This window comes from Sitophilus oryzae, unplaced genomic scaffold (genome assembly GCF_002938485.1).
Source record: "Sitophilus oryzae breed Bouriz unplaced genomic scaffold, Soryzae_2.0 scaffold_1297_pilon_pilon, whole genome shotgun sequence".
NCBI lineage: Eukaryota > Metazoa > Arthropoda > Insecta > Coleoptera > Curculionidae > Sitophilus > Sitophilus oryzae.
In genome coordinates, this window is record NW_022145945.1 from 5,821,441 (window position 1) to 5,841,406 (window position 19,966).

At 31.0% G+C, this 19,966-nt stretch overlaps 1 protein-coding gene and 2 long non-coding RNA genes across 4 annotated transcripts in view; 1 reads left to right on the forward strand and 2 right to left on the reverse strand.

The window, feature by feature from the left end:
* LOC115874648 (synaptotagmin-1) overlaps positions 1-19,966 on the forward strand; it is a 141,058-nt gene that overhangs the window by 59,035 nt on the left and 62,057 nt on the right. The gene's annotated exons all lie outside the window — the stretch shown is intronic.
* Positions 553-996, reverse strand: LOC115874653. The gene is made up of 2 exons (XR_004048881.1): positions 777-996; positions 553-713 (listed from the first exon to the last, which is right to left on the reverse strand). It is a non-coding gene; the product is annotated as an uncharacterized LOC115874653 (long non-coding RNA).
* Positions 1,106-7,323, reverse strand: LOC115874652. 2 transcript variants are annotated; one of them, XR_004048880.1, is made up of 5 exons: positions 6,746-7,323; positions 6,584-6,686; positions 6,364-6,528; positions 6,205-6,275; positions 1,106-1,303 (listed from the first exon to the last, which is right to left on the reverse strand). It is a non-coding gene; the product is annotated as an uncharacterized LOC115874652 (long non-coding RNA). The 2 variants fall into 2 exon arrangements; XR_004048879.1 differs by having other exon boundaries at positions 6,209-6,275; positions 6,746-7,321.

Below are 19,966 nucleotides of genomic sequence, written 5' to 3' on the forward strand. Positions count from 1 at the left end.
GGGTCGTTACAGGTAGTCTTTGCTATACACAGAATAACTAATTAACTAGTTACTTTACTACGAATAAGCTCTCCATAGTCTTTACTTTCACTCTCATTAACATAATTGGAATAAAGTGAAAAAGAAATTTCTGTAAATTTCAGAATTTTCCCTTTTTATTATTTTCTTGACAATTTGGAGATCTTTTTTTATAAAGTACTTTTTTATAACTTTATACCGTAATTTTGTAATTTTAATAAATAAAATGTTTTTTAGCAATACAGAGTATTGCAACCACAGCTGCAACTTTAAGATAGATATTTTTTTCTGGTTATATTTGAAAAATTAATTCAGATCGATACATTTTTTTAGTTTGAAAAATATTTGAAATTCTATCAGCTTTTGCAATTTAAAATACAGGTTTTCTAAAAATACCTTAACTTATTATTTTGACATACTAACTTAAATCATTTTTGCTTTTAGGTATACTCGTTCTTTTTTAAAAATAAATTCATATTGATTCTCAGACTGATTAAAAATATTTTAATCTAGAAAGATAATAATACAAATAAATATACTTAAAAAAATATTTATTACATAGAATAGGTATACTAGAGTTGGCATTTCAGGCCTTGGGTGCCGATTTTTGTGTGTATGAAGAGTACGGTCAACACGCTTAGTAAAATAAGATGTGTACTATTTGTATTTGGCAGAATAAGTTGTGGATTTTGTTTCTGAAAACAATAAATTTATTATATTACGACTTTGCTGCACACATGTATGGATAATTTATTTACCTTTATGCTTTAATGTTCAGACTTTACTGTAGTTTACGCTGCATCATTCTAAATTGTTCCCGAAGGGTATCCTGAAGACTTTATACATTTGTCCTACGTCAGATATTTTTCTGTAATCTTATATCATTGTCCTGACAAGATCTTCTAAATAAAGTATTCGAAAATACCCATGTTCTGTCTAAGCAGGTTTTTTTATCCTAGAGCTTAATATTCAATAAATCTACAAAATAAATGAGTTAACGAGGTTATAAATAGAAAACAAAAATAAATGCCTTTATAGGATCAGTCCTCTTAAATGTGCTATGTGATACACGATTGATACGATTTTCATGTATATGAAGAGTATGGCCAATATGCTTATTACAATCAGATGTATTGAACTTGGTATTGAATGCATAGGAAATCATCAGATTAAGTGTGGTTATGTAATAAATATTTTATATTTTTCTATCTCCGACCAGATCACCATAGCGATTCACACCTACACGCGTAAACACCAACCTAAGGCTTGCCGATATGTCCTTGTGCTAGAAGTATAATCAAAGAATATTATAGTTTTAAGAACTCTCGTGTGGAAGCTTTAGTGATTTGTCATACGGTGGCGCTTTTGAACATAATCGAAGCCTGAAAATGCTAATATTTTAAATTTTGAGGACTACGCGCGGCGATATTTCGTACGGTGTTGCCAAACATATTTTATTTCTCGATATTTAAAGAAAGTTCAACACGTATTGATTATATATTTCGTATATTCGATAGTACATGAGGCATCCTAAGGCTATGAAAAAAAAACGTAGCTATGAAAATAAAATTTTAGATTTTTAATTTTTTTGTACCTTCTAATAAAAATTACTTCTATTCCAATAAAAAATTAACTAGTATGATTATGTGTTATCTGTGTTAGTATTAGGAAACTGGAGTAAATACGGAGAATATTAATTCGTTCTCTAAGATGAGCACTACTAAGTAACTTTTTAAAATTCGACCCATAAGGGGGTGTTATTAGATAAAGGGACGTAATTATACATAAAAAATCTGTACCTACTAGGAGTATGAACTTTTGCACAGATGTGGCGCATTTGAACATTGATAAGCGATTTTTGGAAATGTATAGCCTAAGGGTAGTGAAACTGGGGGGTGAAATTTTGTACAAAAAGTGTTAGTTCTAGGAGTATGAAATTTTGTACAGAGTTTCCTTAAGTGACGAAAGTGAGTACCTAGAAGCTAATTTTTGACATTCATCCCTTAGAAATAAGGGATGAAAATTTGTACAAAAGGTTAAAATCGGTTTTAGAAGTTTGAATGTTGCAGACGTTCCTTATGTAACGTAATTTAGCATTAAGAAGCAATTTTTGGAAATTCGCCCTCTAAGGGTGTGAAATGAGGGGTTGAACGTTCTGGAACAATAAATTCTGTTCAAGGAATATGAGAATTTGCACAGAGGTTCCTTATGTAGCGTAATTGAATAATTAGAGTGATTTTTGGAATTCATTCCTTAAGGGGGTAAAACTAGGGGTGAAAATTTGTATAATTTTTTATGTAAAATCCGTTCTAGGACTAGGAGTATGAAATTCTGTTAGAGGTCCCTTAAATGATGAAAGTGAGTACCTAGAAGCGAATTTTAGGCATGCATCCCCTAAAAAATAAGGGATGAAAATTTGTACAAAAAATTTGTTAAAATCGGTTGTAGAAGTATGAATTTTGCAGACGTTCCTTATGTAACGTAATTTAGCACTAAAGAAGCAATTTTTGGAAATTCGCCCTCTAAGGGTGTGAAATGAGGGGTTGAACGTTCTGGAACAATAAATTCTGTTCAAGGAATATGAGAATTTGCACAGAGGTTTCTTATGTAGCGTAATTGAATAATTAGAGTGATTTTTGGAATTCATTCCTTAAGGGAGTAAAACTAGGGGTGAAAATTTGTATAATTTTTTATGTAAAATCCGTTCTAGGACTAGGAGTATGAAATTCTGTTCAGAGGTCCCTTAAATGATGAAAGTGAGTACCTAGAAGCGAATTTTAGGCATGCATCCCCTAAAAAATAAGGGATGAAAATTTGTACAAAAATTTGTTAAAATCGGTTGTAGAAGTATGAATTTTGCAGACGTTCCTTATGTAACGTAATTTAGCATTAAGAAGCAATTTTTGGAAATTCCCCCTCTAAGGGTGTGAAATGAAGGGTTGAACGTTCTGGAACAATAAATTCTGTTCAAGGAATATGATGATGATTATATATGATGATTTGCACAGAGGTTTATTATGTAGCGTAATTGAATAATTACAGCGATTTTTGGAATTCATTCCTTAAGGGGGTAAAACTAAGGGTAAAAATTTGTATAATTTTTATGTAAAATCGGTTCTAGAACTAGGAGTATGCAATTTTGTACAGAGGTCCCTTAAGTGATGAAAGTGTGTACCCAGAAGAAAATTTTGGACATGCACCCCCTAAAAAATAAGCACTCCCTATAAAACAATTAAAATAAAAATTTGTCTAAAAAATAAAAAAAAAGTTGGGGTGGGCCACTCTTATCACTTAGTGGTATAAAAAATAGATAACAACCTAGGAATAGGTTGTGACCAAACCAAACCAGACCTACTGAATATACATATAAAATTTTATCAAAATCGGTCTAGCCGTTTCGGAGATGGTAACAAAAAATTAAAAAAAAACAACCCCTATTAAAATATAGGGGATGATGGTGGAACGGTGAAAATTTAGGGTTATTTGTATTTATTAATGCCAACTAAAAAAATAAAAACATTTTTTTCTTTTCAAAAAATAAAAAAATGAGGGTGGGCTACCCTTACCACATAAGGGTATAAAAAATAGATAACAACCTATTCTTAGACGTACTGAATATACATATAAAATTTTATCAAAATCGGTCAAAGCCGTTTCACGGATGGTAACAAAAAATTAAAAAAACAACCCCTATTAAAAAATAGGGGGATGATGGTAGAACGGTGAAAATTTTGGGTTCTTTGTATTTTTTAATGCAAAATAAAAAAATAAAAATATATATTTTTTCAAAATATAAAAAAATGGGAATGGGCTACCCTTATCACTTAAGGGTATAAAAAATAGATAACAAACTATTTTCAGACCTACTCAATATACATAATAAAATTTCATCAAAATCGGCAAAACCGTTTCGGAGATGGTATCAAAAAAACAACCCCTATTAGAAAATAGGGGATGATGGTAGAACGGTGAAAATTTAGAGTTGTTTGTATTTTTTTAAGGCCAAATAAAAAAAATATTTTTTTTTCAAAAATAAAAAAAATGAGGGTAGGCTACCCTCTCGGCTACCTTTATCACTTAAGGGTATAAGCATAGATAACAACCTATTCTTAGATGTACTGAATATACATACATATAAAATTTTATCAAAATCGGTCAATCGGAGATGGTAACAAAAAACTTAAAAAAACAACCCCTATTAAAAAATAGGGGATGATGGTAGAACGGTGAAAATTTAGGGTTGTTTGTATTTTTTAATGCCAAATAATAAAAATTAAAATAATTTTTTTTTTCAAAAAATAAAAAAATGGGGGTGGGCTACCCTTACCATTTAAGGGTATAAAAAATAGACAACAAACTATTTTCAGACCTACTCAATATACATAATAAAATGTCATCAAAATCGGCCAAGCCGTTTCGGAGATGGTATCAAAAAAACAACCCCTATTAGAAAATAGGGGATGATGGTAGAACGGTGAAAATTTAGAGTTGTTTGTATTTTTAAGGCCAAATAAAAAAAATATTTTTTTTCCAAAAATAAAAAAATGAGGGTGGGCTACCCTCTCGGCTACCCTTATCACTTAAGGGTATAAGAATAGATAACAACCTATTCTTAGACGTACTGAATATACAAATAAAATTTTATCAAAATCGGTTAAGCCGTTTCGGAGATGGTAACAAAAAATCTTAAAAACAACCCTTGTTAAAAATAGGGGATGATGGTAGAACGGTGAAAATTTAGGTTTGTTTGTATTTTTAATGACAAATAAAAAATTAAAAATTTTTTTTTCAAAAAGTAAAAAAAAATGGGGGTGGGCTACCCTTATCACTTAATGGTATAAAAACAGATAACAACGTATTCTCAGACCTACTGAATATACATATAAAATTTCATCAAAATCGATCAAGCCGTTTCGGAGATGGTAACAAAAAATTAAAAAAAAAACATCCCCTATTAAAAAATAGGGGATGATGGTAGAACGGTGAAAACTTAGGGTTGTTTGTATTTTTTAATGCCAAATAAAAAAAATAAAAATATTTTTTTTAAATAAAAAAAATGGGGGTGGGCTACCCTTATCACTTAAGGGTATAAAAAATATATAACAACCTGTTTTCAGACCTACTCAATATACTTATAAAATTTCATCAAAATCGGCTAAGCCGTTTCGGAGATGGCAACAAAAGAAAATAAAAAACAACCCCTATTAGAAAATAGGGGATGATGGTAGAACGGTGAAAATTTAGAGTTGTTTGTATTTTTAAGGCCAAATAAAAAAATAAAAAATATTTTTTTTTCCAAAAATAAAAAAATGAGGGTGGGCTACCCTCTCGGCTACCCTTATCAGTTAAGGGTATAAAATAGATAACAACTTATTCTTAGACGTACTGAATATACATATAAAATTTTATTAAAATCGGTTAAGCCGTTTCGGAGATGGTAACAAAAATTAAAAAAAACCCCCTATTAAAAAATAGGGGATGAAAGTAGAACGGTGAAAATTTAGTGTTGTTTGTATTTTTAATGCCAAATAAAAAAAAAAATTAAAATATTGTTTTTCACAAAATAAAAAAATGGGGTGGACTACCCTTATCATTTAAGGGTATAAAAAATATATAACTACCTATTCTCAGACCTACTGAATATACATATAAAATTTCATCAAAATCGGTTAAGCCGTTTCGGAGGACTACGGTAACCAAAACTGTAACACGGGAATTATGTAAGATAATATTATATGTAAACTGGCGGAGTGTGGAGAACGGAAAGACTGATTATAGCAATAGATAAAATTTAAAAACTATAATTTAAAACTATTCAAGAAAGTACACACAAAACAAGGCAACGCCGCGCGTCTATTCGTTCAATTCCGAGCAAAATAGCGAGGCTCCACGAAGTTGGGGCCTCGCTCGCCAAAGCGAGGCCCCATCGACAGGTCAGATTTTGAGGCCAGACGAGACTTCTAGGGTATTAAGATATTCTTTGGTATAATATAAAGGTCTGTGGTCTAGGAAGGCTGACACTTATGTCTCATATAATCGAAAAAACGGCGTCCAGTTGGCTTGGAAATGACGATCCTTGACATTCCCTATATAATTTTACATATAAAAGACACCGATCTTCATTTCATAGCCATCACTGACGCCGTTTTTTTTTCGATCATATTGTACCTACCACATGGTACATACCTACCTATCTCATATATCATATGCCTTATGGTTTTAAAGATGATAAATTGTCTTTTGTATTATGCGTATAGCTGTAATTCAAAAGAAATACATTTCGTAAAATACCACAATGAAGTGAATACCACAATGAAGTGAATAGATTCATAATAAAATACTTACTAGTTTGCTTTTCCAGTTTAACGGTACTTATTTATCAGTTTTTAATCAGTTTTCCTTTGAGTTTCAGATTTCTTAACCTTAAAATTTTCACTCTTTTAAACCATCTCATTTTTGCTCATATTTTTATAATTACTTATTATGCCTAATACATGCCCGTGCTGTTTCCTGAAGAATGAATTTTTGTAAGCTACGATCTTGCAATTAAAACAATATCACATACCTGGAACCTGAAAGGACATCATGTGGGAAAAATAATTAAGAACATTTTTTCCGCAAATCACGGCTAATTTATTTTCAGGAATTTGTGGATAGCTTAATATTTTCTAAAAATTGTTAATCGTTTTACAGCTTTTGTTTGAATACATATTATCTAGATACACACCTGAGATTTCAACCCATGTAGACGTATTCTTATATAAAAAACACATTATCAAAGGTAATCGTGTTGCTATCACTTTCATTTTGTTTATGCTTTATTTGTAAATATTTCCGGATTATTTTATATCAGGTTCTATTACATTATTCATAACATTATTCGTCAATGTTCATAAAATTATAATTTTAAACTTTTTCTGAGGTTAATCTTGTCAAATTCCAAAACAAAACAAGATTGAAAAGTATGCGACGTTGACAGATTTAGTACGTTAGCCAGGACAAAATTCCTGAAACAGGAATTTTTAGGACTACCGAACATGCCCGAAGTGACGTTCGGTTGGTAGGACAAATACCCCGTAGGACGAATACCGCCACCTCCTCGGCTGCCGTACCGAACTATAGCGAGTAACGCCGATCAAAACTCTATTACAATATGGTCATTAAATATCTAACGCATTTAATTCAACAGTAAGAACATTAATGAAGTTCATTACCATAATGAGTTAACAATAAAATACATTGCCTAACCTTGTTTACAGAAAAGGTCCCTATTATTTAAGTACAGTATACGGGGTGTCCCAGAAATGAGCCCCAAAATTTATGAACTTCATTACAATTTATACAAAATAAACGTATGTTTGAAATTATTTATGGTTTTATATAGTCCGGGTGCAAAAACATGCAAGAATTTTCTGAAGGCTCATATATTTTCAAAATCGATTTCATTTTAGTGTTAAGAAGCAAAGGTACCGTTAGCAGTTCCCGTTCCGGGACACATGACGCTGAAAAGCGCGCAAGGGTGTAATTTTAATTACCACTTCCAAACTGTTTTTTGAAGGCTTAAAATTTGTAGATAACATTCGAATGCAATGTAAAACAAAAAAATAACAGTCAGACAGAGCAGTTTGGGGACGCAACGCCTTAGCGCTACCTCAAACGCGCTGTCTTAAAAAAATTGTCACTCATAGTGATATCTGAAGGCTGAAACTTTGCAAGGTAATACTGAAAACAATATATTTATTAATAAAAATAGTCAGACTCGTCGATAATAGAACCCCGCCAGTCAGCAGCTGATGGAAGTGAGAATAGTAACAGAGCTCGTATAGGCGGCTCTGATGTTAATATTTGATGGTATAAAATGTAACGTAAAAATATCGTCACACGCTGAATTATATATTTACATTTTTCCTTTTATCTTATTGCTGCATGAGCACGTGTCTCTGTGCCCTTTAGGGCCAGCTGCCAATGGATTATATTATAAAATTGCCGATTTAATTTAAAAATAAACTAAAATAAGAAAATATAATACTCGAATTTTAAATAACCAGTGATTTAATTAAATTCTACAATTTATGTTCATATTTTATGTTTAATGATCAATTAGTGGTTGACTAGTCTGCATAATTTTTCTGAACTTGACCTCCCTTTCATCGTGTAATTTTAAACTTGCTCTTTAATTTTATTGTTTTGAGAACGTAAATCTACAGAAATATCGGATTTAATTCTTTAAATTGAAATTAATAAAAGAATAAATTTTGTAAAAGCTTTGTACTATATTTATAATAATCAATGAATAATATTTCTACGAGTATATTAAGTATCATTAAGTAATTACTAAAGTTATTGACAGTGGTAGTAGTAGCTAATCTTTTTTAGAGCCATATTGATGTCATTGTTAAACCCCTGTTGAATTAAGTTTTACAATTATAATTAATATAAAACAAGCTCTTTATACAGTATGTTCCCGTATTGTCTTGTTATAAAATAGTTAAATTTCCTTACCGTTATTTTAAATTCCAGAGTGTTTTTAAATTTAAAATATTAATCGCTTGAAACTCGAGTACTCGATTATTGAAATAAATCGTTTTTTCCAATCACTACAAAAAATATGGTTTTATTAAAATTTAAAAATAACTTAAATACGAGATATATTTCGTATATTTATTCTAAACACGAAACTTATCCTGGCTTTGATTATTTTCATTATTAAAAATTTTGTTTAAGAACCGAAATGTTGAAAGGGTTCTTTAAAAAGTTTAAATTAGGACCGCTTTTTAATCGCCTTCTTAATATCTCTGAACTTGACCTTTCCTAAGTAATTTAAAACTTGGCTTTAACTTTATGTCTTCAATAAAAACTATTAATGACTCAGGTTTCATTGTTAAATTAATAAAACATCCAATTTCATAAAATGCCTTTTCCTATTTATAATTCATATTTAACAAGCAAGTCGAGTAACAACAACTTTAGTCAGAGCATTACTATGTAATTGCTGAAGTAGTTATTAACATTGACAGTGTTGTAAATCCTATCCTTGTTGAAAACTACATTATACCGGGTGCGTCTCAAAAGCTCATAATACACTATATAACTTTATTTTTTCAAAAAAAATGGACTTTCATCGTTTTTCCCGAGTGCTCGTCAAATGATATTTCATTATATTCAGAGTGTCATTTCCTATCGAATAATGTAAAAAAAAAACCCAGAGTGCCATTTGAAAATCAAAAGTCGTAGTCATTTCCGGTGAAACAGGAAGTGGTCGAAAAGAATTGAATACGTCAATCAGTCCTAATTTATGTCATATACTAACATACCAAATCTCGTTTTTTTTATCTGAAAAAATAAAAAAGTTAAAGGGGGTGACCCATTTTTAAAACGCACCCGGTATTAATATAATTGGTTTACAAATAAAAAAATGATATTTTTTAAATTACTTGAATTTATAAAAAACTTCAAAAGAGAGCAGTGCGATATTTATTGGGACTGATCAGTAGAACTCGCTGCCAGAATTTCTTTAAAAATTTCAAAATCTTCTTTCTTTATTTATTTTTGAATCCGTTTGTTTAATCCGCAAGCAAACCTGCTATTCCCGAAAGGCCACCTCACAACTATACACTTAGGAATGTGGAGCACGATCTTTATCTGCCAACCCCGAGCTCAGAACTAGTTAAAGCCTCAATACAGTACAATGCCAAAAAATATACAATCATCTGCCTTTAGATATCAAGTCGCTTTCATTCTTTCCCGCATTTTGCAAAGCTCTGAAATCATACCTATTGGAGAGAGCCCTATATGCGGTAAACGACTTTTTTGTTAATATTTGATGTTGAACAATTTTGAATTTTAAAATTTTGATCATCTCACATCTCACACACTGGTTAAAAGTCTAGTATTTAATATTTTATAACTCTTAAATGCTTATTCCTATTGTAAAATTTTATTGATACGTCTTTTTTTTGTGTTTTGCAATATCTATGCATGTTGTATTTGTAATTTTAGTGACGTAATTCTTTTTGAATTGTATGATTTGTATTGTATGATATTTTTTTATTATTTGTATATTTTTTGTGCTTTTGTTTGTTTTTTAATGCTTTGTCGGTGAAGCTATTTTGGCTTTTTGTACAATAAAGCGTTATTTATTTATTTATTTATTTATTATTGCTATTATAGGGTATAGTCAATTTAAACTTAAAAAAGATAGTAAATTGATTCCAAATTGCAACATACATTCCTGCTTTACAATTTCCTGTTAAATGTTTTCATATTATATCAGTAATATACTTTTATTTGGACTTAACTTCAACTTCAACTTATTTGGACTTAAATTATTTTGCTTTATTCATTTTGGCATAAATAGGGACTTAATATACACACAACCAAACGTATATGGAATCACTCTTTATTTCTGACTAAATTTCTTGCAAGGATAAAAATTGGTATACGACCTTAAATAAGGCTTTTTGTTGTAAATAAACATGATAATAAAGAATAAACGACTGCTGCGATTTATTTTCTTTGAATTTTTTGTTCAGTAATAAAATCACGATTGTCGGGTAATTTTCAATCGACCCAAAAAAAATAAAAAATGCCTTATGTTGGATTAACAGATGTATAGAGGGGAAGAATTATTGCTCTCACCGAAAAAAGGAATGCTCCAAAGAGACGTAGCAGAGATAGTAAGCGTTACCCAGGGTGTTGTATCGAAAACATATGCTATATATACTTGAAATTAGGAACACACAAGGATAGGCCCAGACAAAATATTCAAAGAGTCACAACTGAACAACAAGACGATCTTGTGGGCCAAATTGCTAGAATAAATCCCAGTGTTTCTCATCTAGAGCTACAAAGACAACTTCTGGAAGCTACAGGTGTGAACGTTTTAGTTGAAACCATAACAAAAAGGAGTATAAGGAGTAAAAGGGAGTAAAAGGGATTTTACAGTAGGAGAGACTTCCACAGTTATCTCGGCAAAATAAAATTGACCGACTAAATTGATGCCTTCAACATCAAAACTGGACAACTAAGAATTGGCAAAATGTTATTTTTTCGGATGAGACCAGAATTGGCCTAAATTCAGATAACCATCGAATTCGGGTTCTCAGAGCTCCAGAAAGACGAGCATGACTTCAGGCTGCCAAATCTGTACCAAGATATAAAGGAGGAACTGTAATGTTCTGGGGAGGTATTATACTGGGAGCAAAAAATCCATTGTTACCACTTCAACAAACTTTAACGGGTCGGAGATATGTTGACTTGGTACTAGGCCCAATCGTTAGTCTTTGGAGAGCTGCAATTGGTTATAATTTTAACTTCTTGTACGATAGTGCACCTCCCCGTACCAGCAGAATGACTAGAAAATGTCTTGAAACGGAAAGGGTCATAGTTTTGGACTGGCCTGCATGTTCACCAGATCTAAACCATATAGAACACTTGTGTGACTAGCTCAAAAGAAGGGTTAGAGCTCGTCGAAACAATCCAGGAAATCTTGCACAGCTTATTGATGCAGCATTAGCAGAATGGGAAAACATACCCCAAGACAACGTTGATAATTTAATAAGAAGCATGCCAGCGCGAATTGAAGCTTGCATCTTGCTAGAGGTGGCAACAAGGAATATTAAAATGATCAATTTTCTTTTTGTATTTGCCTTTTAGCCATTAAAAGTTTAAATCTTAATTTAGTTTCAGAGACCAAAAAAATACCATTTTGTTTATTTTGGGAACTGATTTTTTTTATTGCTATGTGGATAATTTTTCATTAAAAGTCATTGGTAAGGACTGAGTTTTATTCATAAAGACAAAATTTTCATACGTCTCAAAAATTATTAAAAATAATAGATTCCATATAAGTTTGATTGGATTCCAGATTTATTCTTCCCCAGTAATAAATCTACCATTCAATATTATTAAACAATGTTATTAGACAATGTTATTAAACAATGTTATTAAACAATGTTATTAAACAATGTTATTAAACAAACAATGTTATTAAAGAATGTTATTAAAAAATGTTATTAAACAATGTTATTAAACAAACAATGTTATTAAAGAATGTTATTAAAAAATGTTATTAAACAATGTTATTAAAAAATGTTATTAAACAATGTTATTAAAAAATGTTATTAAACAATGTTATTAAACAATGTTATTAAACACTAAAACTACTCAGGATTATTTAGTACGTAAAGAAAATTCTCTGCTATATAACGTATCGAAATAATTGGAACATCTCGATTTAGTAGCTACATATAATATGGACGTATAGTAGGGCACATAAAGCTCTGGTTTGGAGCTGTCCTGCCTGACGTAGATCGAAATATATAGGTCACGCAACCTCTAAAACGCTAACCGCTTACGGTATTAGAGCTTTTAAATTTTAATATTATAATGCGCTTTTCAAATTTCAGGCATACTTTATTCTTGGCACAAATCACTACCTGTTTATATAAATGGACTTAACATGCAAATTGTTATTTAAATATCAGTTTTAAATTGTTAACATGTCATTAGATAGGGAAAATAGATATTATTGGAAAATAGGTTAGTCAAGCATTAACCTGATTATTTTGGCTCATTAAATTAATTGGCACAAACATAATGCTTAATCAAAGTGATCAGCAAAGCTTAGCATGGGAATATCCTCTGAACAGGTACATAAAGCTACTTAACTAAAATATCGTAGGTAATATAGAGGATTGAGAATTATAACCATTATTCTGTGCGTAGTGTTTTATTTTGATCATGGACTTAATCCAGAGATTTAATAAATCGTATAGAAATACTTTTAATTATATAAAACTTTAAATAATTTTATTTGCAGTTATGCACTCATGGTGGTTTGCACCGACAAATTTAAGGGAGTCTTAAATTAAGTGTAGCTTTGAATCTGACTTCATTTGTGACCTTTTAAGTTCGCTTGTTATTAAGACTCTCTTAAATTCGTCGGTGCAAACCACCATGAATGACGCAAATAATTCTGACTACAATTGTATTATAAATAAATAGAAATAAATATTTTGTTCAGCCTTTATTAAAACATTATTCAAAATACGAGAAATGCCCTGAAAAATATCGTCGTATATATTATCGTCGACCGAAAAGATTAATTCACGTACGATGAAATCGCGAGTGAATTAATTTCGGTAGACGATAATGCAATTTTATCGTCGTGTATAAAACAATATTTTTTTCCATTGAAAGTTAAGTTTAAAGAATATTCAGAAATTATTATTTCAAGGAATTTATTAGGAGTAGAAAAAATATTGTGCTTGGTTGGCGTCGGTTTCTATGTAATTTGACAATAAATAAAGCTGTCTCTTTAGTTGTCAGTTTTGAGTCAATATTTTTTAATTATCTTTCGTGTCGATTGCTGATTGAATTGGAGACAGAAATGGCTCAAAACGTAATAAGTAAATTACTAACAGATATTCAGGCGGAGGCGACAAACGCCATATCAAAACTACTTGCATTTAAGTCCCGAATAACTTATGAAAAGAAATACAAAAATTTTCAAAAATGCAAGCAATTAAAAAACGTGCGAGAAGAAATAAAGTTTTTAACCTATCCTCGCTGTTACAGTATCATTTAATCTACCCTTGCGGTTAAAGTACTATTTTGTCTGCTATTTTTGATAGATATAAGGCAATTTTAACAGTTGCCCTGAAAAATAAAATATTTTAAAATTTTTAGCGGTTTTTATCCATGTGATGTAGAATGTTTAGGAGGGGGGGAGTTAATCACAATCATTACTAACTTTTATAAGGTTTCTTTCAATACATTATTAAATGTTTATATTGATTTTACACTAAATCTCTTACTTACAGTTCATATCAATGACTAAAGAATATAAGGACATGTAACGCCCCTATGCGGGCTGCAGCAGAATTTGTGACCTTAGACGCCTTTTCTTTCGGCAAACAATGAGTCATCATTTGGTCACCAGCGACAATTTCAGCGATTTTTAATAGTTGTGTGTAGTAAACTTTGTATAAACTTTATTACAATGGTGATTAGTTGTTCAGCTTTCAAGTGTAAAAGCAGCAGCGATAAGAAAGAGCCAGGAGTTACGTTTCAGAGGTAAATAAACAGTCCACTCCAACTTTTTAGCGTTTTCTTATTGAATTCGATAATTATTCTTCTTCTTAATTCTTAACATCTATATGTACTTGATATGTTCTATACGTCGATACTAGTTTTGTACCTTTTGTTAACATTTTAATACATTTTTTTCGTAATTAATTAGGATGATACACTATAGGCGTAGTCAAAACAATTATCAAAAAATATAAATATAGCTTCAAACAGCTGGGTTAAGAAAAATATGTGCCACGGCACTGTTTGGTGACATCGGCACAATTTACTCTCGTGTGTCCTTGGATTCTTTAGTCATTGGTTCATATATATAACCAAATAAATTTTTAGTCACGTGATTAAGCTTGACCGGCACAGCGTTGCCCACTTTTATATTCTTTATTTTTAATCAAAATATTATAGAAACAAAAATAAATTAATTATAAATATATAAACAGTTATTATTAACATTAACAAAACTCACCTTCTTAACAACACTTTCTATGCTTTTCCGTTCAAAATATTCTAATAAAGTTGCGATGAGCTATTGAGCTACATTTTGCACTAAAAAAGGATATAAAAGAACAATGTTCGGCTGCAAGATCTGCTAGTAAACATTTTCAATTTAAAGTATCACAACACTATTTATTTAAACCAAAAACTAGTAATACAAAACTAAAGTGTCAAAACGAATGACAATGTCAGGAAATAAATAAATAAATGCGCCAACTTGACATTTTTTACAGCAGTGCTACCACCTGAATCCCCAGCGCGAAATTTAAATTCCAGTTAGTTAGCACGGCGCCGAATATGTCCATGGTTGGCAACAATGAATTTAAAAATCACGCCCTCGATTACGTAACTAAAAGTTTAATTGTTATGAAATATATGTTATACTCTTTAACCTCGTCTTTAACTCTAATTCTCTAAGAAAGTCCTTAAAATAATTGTGTTTCAATTAAAGGTTTACTAAAACAATGGTGAACTTATATAGACTGACTATTTAACTGAAGCAGATGCTTAATTACTCGTTGTCTCGTCAACGGTATATTGACTTTAAAGACGGCTACGTAATAGTGTTTGTCGAGAAGCTCGTTATATGTTTACTCAAGGCAGGTCATAAAATCAATTAGTTGTGTTTAGGCCGCTGTGTTCCTATTTTCTGAAATTTGAATATAAATTAGACGTAGCTTGGTGTTTGTGATAATATTTTTAGATTTCACAAAGAGATATTGAAATTTTTAAGAGAAATATACAGGGTGGTCCGAACTGTATTCCGGATACTAGCATCATATTCTGCAGTTAAAAATAAGTCGGTTAGGCAAAACCTTGGGTCGGCGTTTACATGTATATGAGTGAATCACTATGGCAATCTAGTAAGTCGGAGAGAACTCAATACAGAACTATTTATTACATAATCACTTAATTTGACGCTAGATTCCATGCGCTTGGAAAAATACCATCTTATTTTACTAAGCGTATTGACCGTATTCTTCGTACACACGAAAATCGGCACCCAAGACCAGAAATGCCGACCCTTAGTATAAAAGTTGTATTAATAAATGTTAAAAATTTGCAGGAAATTTAATTCTCTACAAAATCGATCTCTTGACTTTATTTTGAATCTCCTTTAGTTTTTGAGTTTAATATAAGGAATATTTATTGTTGACATTACCAAATAGAAACCTGTTTCCTTTTGTTTATCGCTCTATTAATAACTCTAAAATTTAATAGTCAATCTGCTTGATTATTCGAAATGTCAAAGTTCGCAGAAAACTGTTCAGTTTTAAGAGATTATTGAATGACTGCAAATAGGAAAACTGTTTTGAATTAGATTTATCTAGTTAACATTTCATCGGTTTTCAATTTATGCGGTGTAATAACATTTATTTTAAATTGGTAATTTTCAAGTTCATGACCAAAACCGCTACAACATAGTACAAAACTCAGGGTTGCCACCCGTTCCGATTTCGATTCAAAACTCTCGCATCCCCACGCAAAGCCCTAATGTCCCGATTTTTATTTTAATTACCAAGTTTTTATTAAGCAATAAAATTGAAAAATGTATTATTAAAAATACACGTTTATTAATTTCTTGAATTTAAAAACAGTTCTTTTCCACGAATTAATTAAAATCTTTTAAATAAAAGAAATTTTTCAATAAAAAAAGTAGATATTGATACTCTGTTTAATGAATATTCGATAATAAAAACTTGCATAAAGGAAATTTGCCAAAAAGAATATAAAAATTATAGATAAAAAAGTATTTTTCTACGACTAGCCTAGAAAATGCAGTTTGACACACGGAAAACTCGATCTGAAATTGGCGTTTTGCAAACTGTTGTGTGCTAAGGATTTAGCGCACGACATGTGTCATTTTGCACACGACATGTGCCAATTTTAACATTTTTAACCACCAATGTTTAGCTGAGACGCCAAAGGCAGCGCAGCCGTCAGAAAAGTGTCATCATTACATCGCAAATTATTCCACAAAACTGGCAAAAACTGAGTGAGTCTGCTGCTAATTTGTAGTCGTAGAAAAAATAGCGTAAAAAACTCGTTCGAAAACTTCTTTGTACACTCGTTCGACTTGTGGCTCTTGCCTGCGGTTCGAGCCAACAAACTATCGAACTCGTGTGCAAAACGTCGTTTTCAAAACTCGTTGTTTAATATACTATTTTAAAACTAGAGTAAATTATATGCCTTCATTGTTTAAGGTTGTTATTTATATATTTTCACGTATGATGTTGAAGTAGACAGACGCTAGAAATAGATGTTCAGTTAAACTCATCAGAACGGAACTTCAAATCTCATTTAATTTTAATATATCGCATATAAGAATTTTTGGATTTTATTAAAAATGACAATAAGGCTCTATTATTACAGCAACAAAACAAATAAAAAATATTCATTACAGTTGGGGGTTGGAATTTTTGGTGTTACAACAGCAAAATAAAACACTAATTCATCGCAATACACCAAAACACTTTTCTTTTAACACTGGACGCTCGTTTCGCTAACCATGAAGCTAACCTTCAGTTTTCATCATCTGCTGATGATGCTAAGCTGGTTAACGGAACGCGCGTCTAGTATTAAAAGTAAAGTATTTAATGGAAATTAGCGCACTTGTAGGGATTAAAGCCTTTTTATGCTTCTGTCTACTAAGTATGTTATATTTTAAAGTGTTTTGGTGTATTGTGGTGAATTAGGGTTTTATTTTACCAAAAAATGTTCATCTAAAATTAATTAAATAAACTAATAAAGCCAATTATACAGATTATACAACTGAAACTTTGATTTTGTTTAGGTTTTGTTCTAGTTTTTTTAGATTTAATTGATTGTTTACTAATTTTGTTTTCAACTGTCCATTTTTACATAATTATTTATAAATTTGGAATAGTTTTTTTAAGTTAACGCAAAAAGGAATAAAATATTGTTTCAAAATCCGACGAGCACATAAAATTTTACATTTAAGAAAAAATGTTGCACTAGTGCTGTTCCGATTTTTTAAATAAAAAAGGTGGCAACCCTGACAAAACTCTATCAATCGGTAACGCGTTGAAATGGGATTTTAATATACGAGAGCGTTAATAGCTAAGTTGTTTACGCGGCGTTTTCGTTTAACCCTGAACTTCTGAAAATTTCCAATTAATAGGCATACCTACGCCAACGGACAAAATCAAATCGTTGTGGCCATTTCCGGTTGAACTGGAAATGACTTTTGATGTATATCCACAATCGACAAAGTGAAATCATCCAGTGTAATCAAAATTGTTTAAATATCTCCATCCAGTTAGCTGTTTCACATTCCGCGCACTGTCACTGTTTACTGTTTCCTGTCTGTGAAACAGGAAACCCCGGAAACACGGCGACCGTTACAGGTTGGCCGGCGGAGGGGCAACTTTAGGCATTTTTCCATTCTATTATGGTTATGGTATCAGGATGTTTAGTTTGAAGATCTCTGGTCTAATTTTCCGGTTTACCGGTTAAGGGTCACTGCAACGACGCCGACGCGCGACGTTCCGTAATCCTGCTGTTAAAACATAACAGCTGGTTTTTATATACATATAAAAACCAATTGTTAAGTTTTAACAGCAGGATTACGGGATGTCGTTGCAGCTACCCTATGTGTACTAAAAATTCAGTAAAATATTACAGGTAAATTTATTATATTATTTGTTATTAAAGTTGTTCAAATACCGGTAATTTCAATAGCCATTAAAAAATCAATATACCAGAACGCAGAAAATGTCGAACTTTTATTACCATTGCAATAAATTTATTGCAATATTTATTGTACATGTTCTTAAAATATTCATCAAAATAAAATTACACTAAATCACCACAATACACCAAAACACTTTTACTTTTACACTGGATGCGCGTTTCGCTAACCATGTTAGCATCATCAGCAGATGATTATAAACTGAATTTGAGTTTCTAATCATCTGCTGATGATGCTAACATGGTTAGCGAAACGCGCGTCCAGTGTAAAAGTAAAAGTGTTTTGGTGTATTTTGGTGATTTAGTGTAATTTTATTTTGCTGTGTAACACCAAAGGTTCCAACCCTCAACTGTAAAATATTCATACTTTTTACTACTTTCAAGAAATCCCGAATAAAGGAACTACTTCGCAATTAGTGGAATAAATTAGTGGTTTCAATTAGCGTAAAAGTTTGTTCCTTTAATTTAATGTAAGCATTCAGAACGTCAAAATTAGTGGTGGACATTTTCAATTAATAGAAAAAGTTATAAAACTTTTAACTTTCTCACTAATTATACTTCAAAATTTGCGAGAAATGTCATTTTGGTCTTTCACTGTCAAGGAAAATTAAGGTTAGAAATTAAAACTTGATTGTTTTATAAACGAAATATTAGGCTTACTCTATGGATACAACTGACTAACGTAAGCTGTTGCTAGGATATTCTATTAATTTTAATTGTGTTTTTTAAACATTGTGAATGATCGTAAACTAAAAAGTATAAAGTGTAATTGAAACGACTAATTTATTCCAGTAATTGCGAGCTTCTGAATGAAGCTTTAGCCTATGATTGTGAATGATTGTAAACTAAAAAGTATAAAGTGTAATTGAAACCAATAATATATTCTACTAATAGCAAAATAGTTCATTTTTACTGGATTTCTTGAAAACAGTAATAAAAATTATGAATATACAATAAATATTGCAATCGTAATAAAAATTCGACATTTTCTGCGTTCTGGTTATCTATTTTTTATTTCATAGCATTCTATGCACACAGTTTTTTACATTCTTCTCTAACAATAAATAAATATAAATTAAAGCTTTTTAATAGACATTGTCTTTAAGATAAAAAAAAATTAGAAGCTATATAAATAAAATTAAGATAAAAGAAAAGAAGAAAATATAGTGATCAATTAATAATGTCCGAAGAGAAAATCAGTTTTGAAAAAAAGCCACCATCCATCATACAGCCGGAAAAACGATACGACAACAAATACTCCCCTTACGCCTCGCTCTTCCTTCATCCTTAGGCTAACCACTTAACCTGTTGAACGCTATTGACGTTGCCAGACCGTATAGGGACGTGGATATTTGAAAAACGTATCGATAGTAGTGAAATGCGATTGTAAAATCGTAATAAAATAACCTACATTTGTAAAACAGAAACTGGAATTAATTAAACTTTCTGCTAGATCTATTTTATTGGTCGTTACAAGAGAGGAGCGACTTAATAATAAATCAAAGTTAAGTCTGCTTCACCTAAGTAACCGTAGATGGAGCTGAAAGCCAGGTGGGGTTCAATATAAAATATACATAATATACAAAATCATAAAAAGAATATAGAACCCTACCTGGCTTTCAACTCCATCTACTGTCACTAACAAACGAAAACG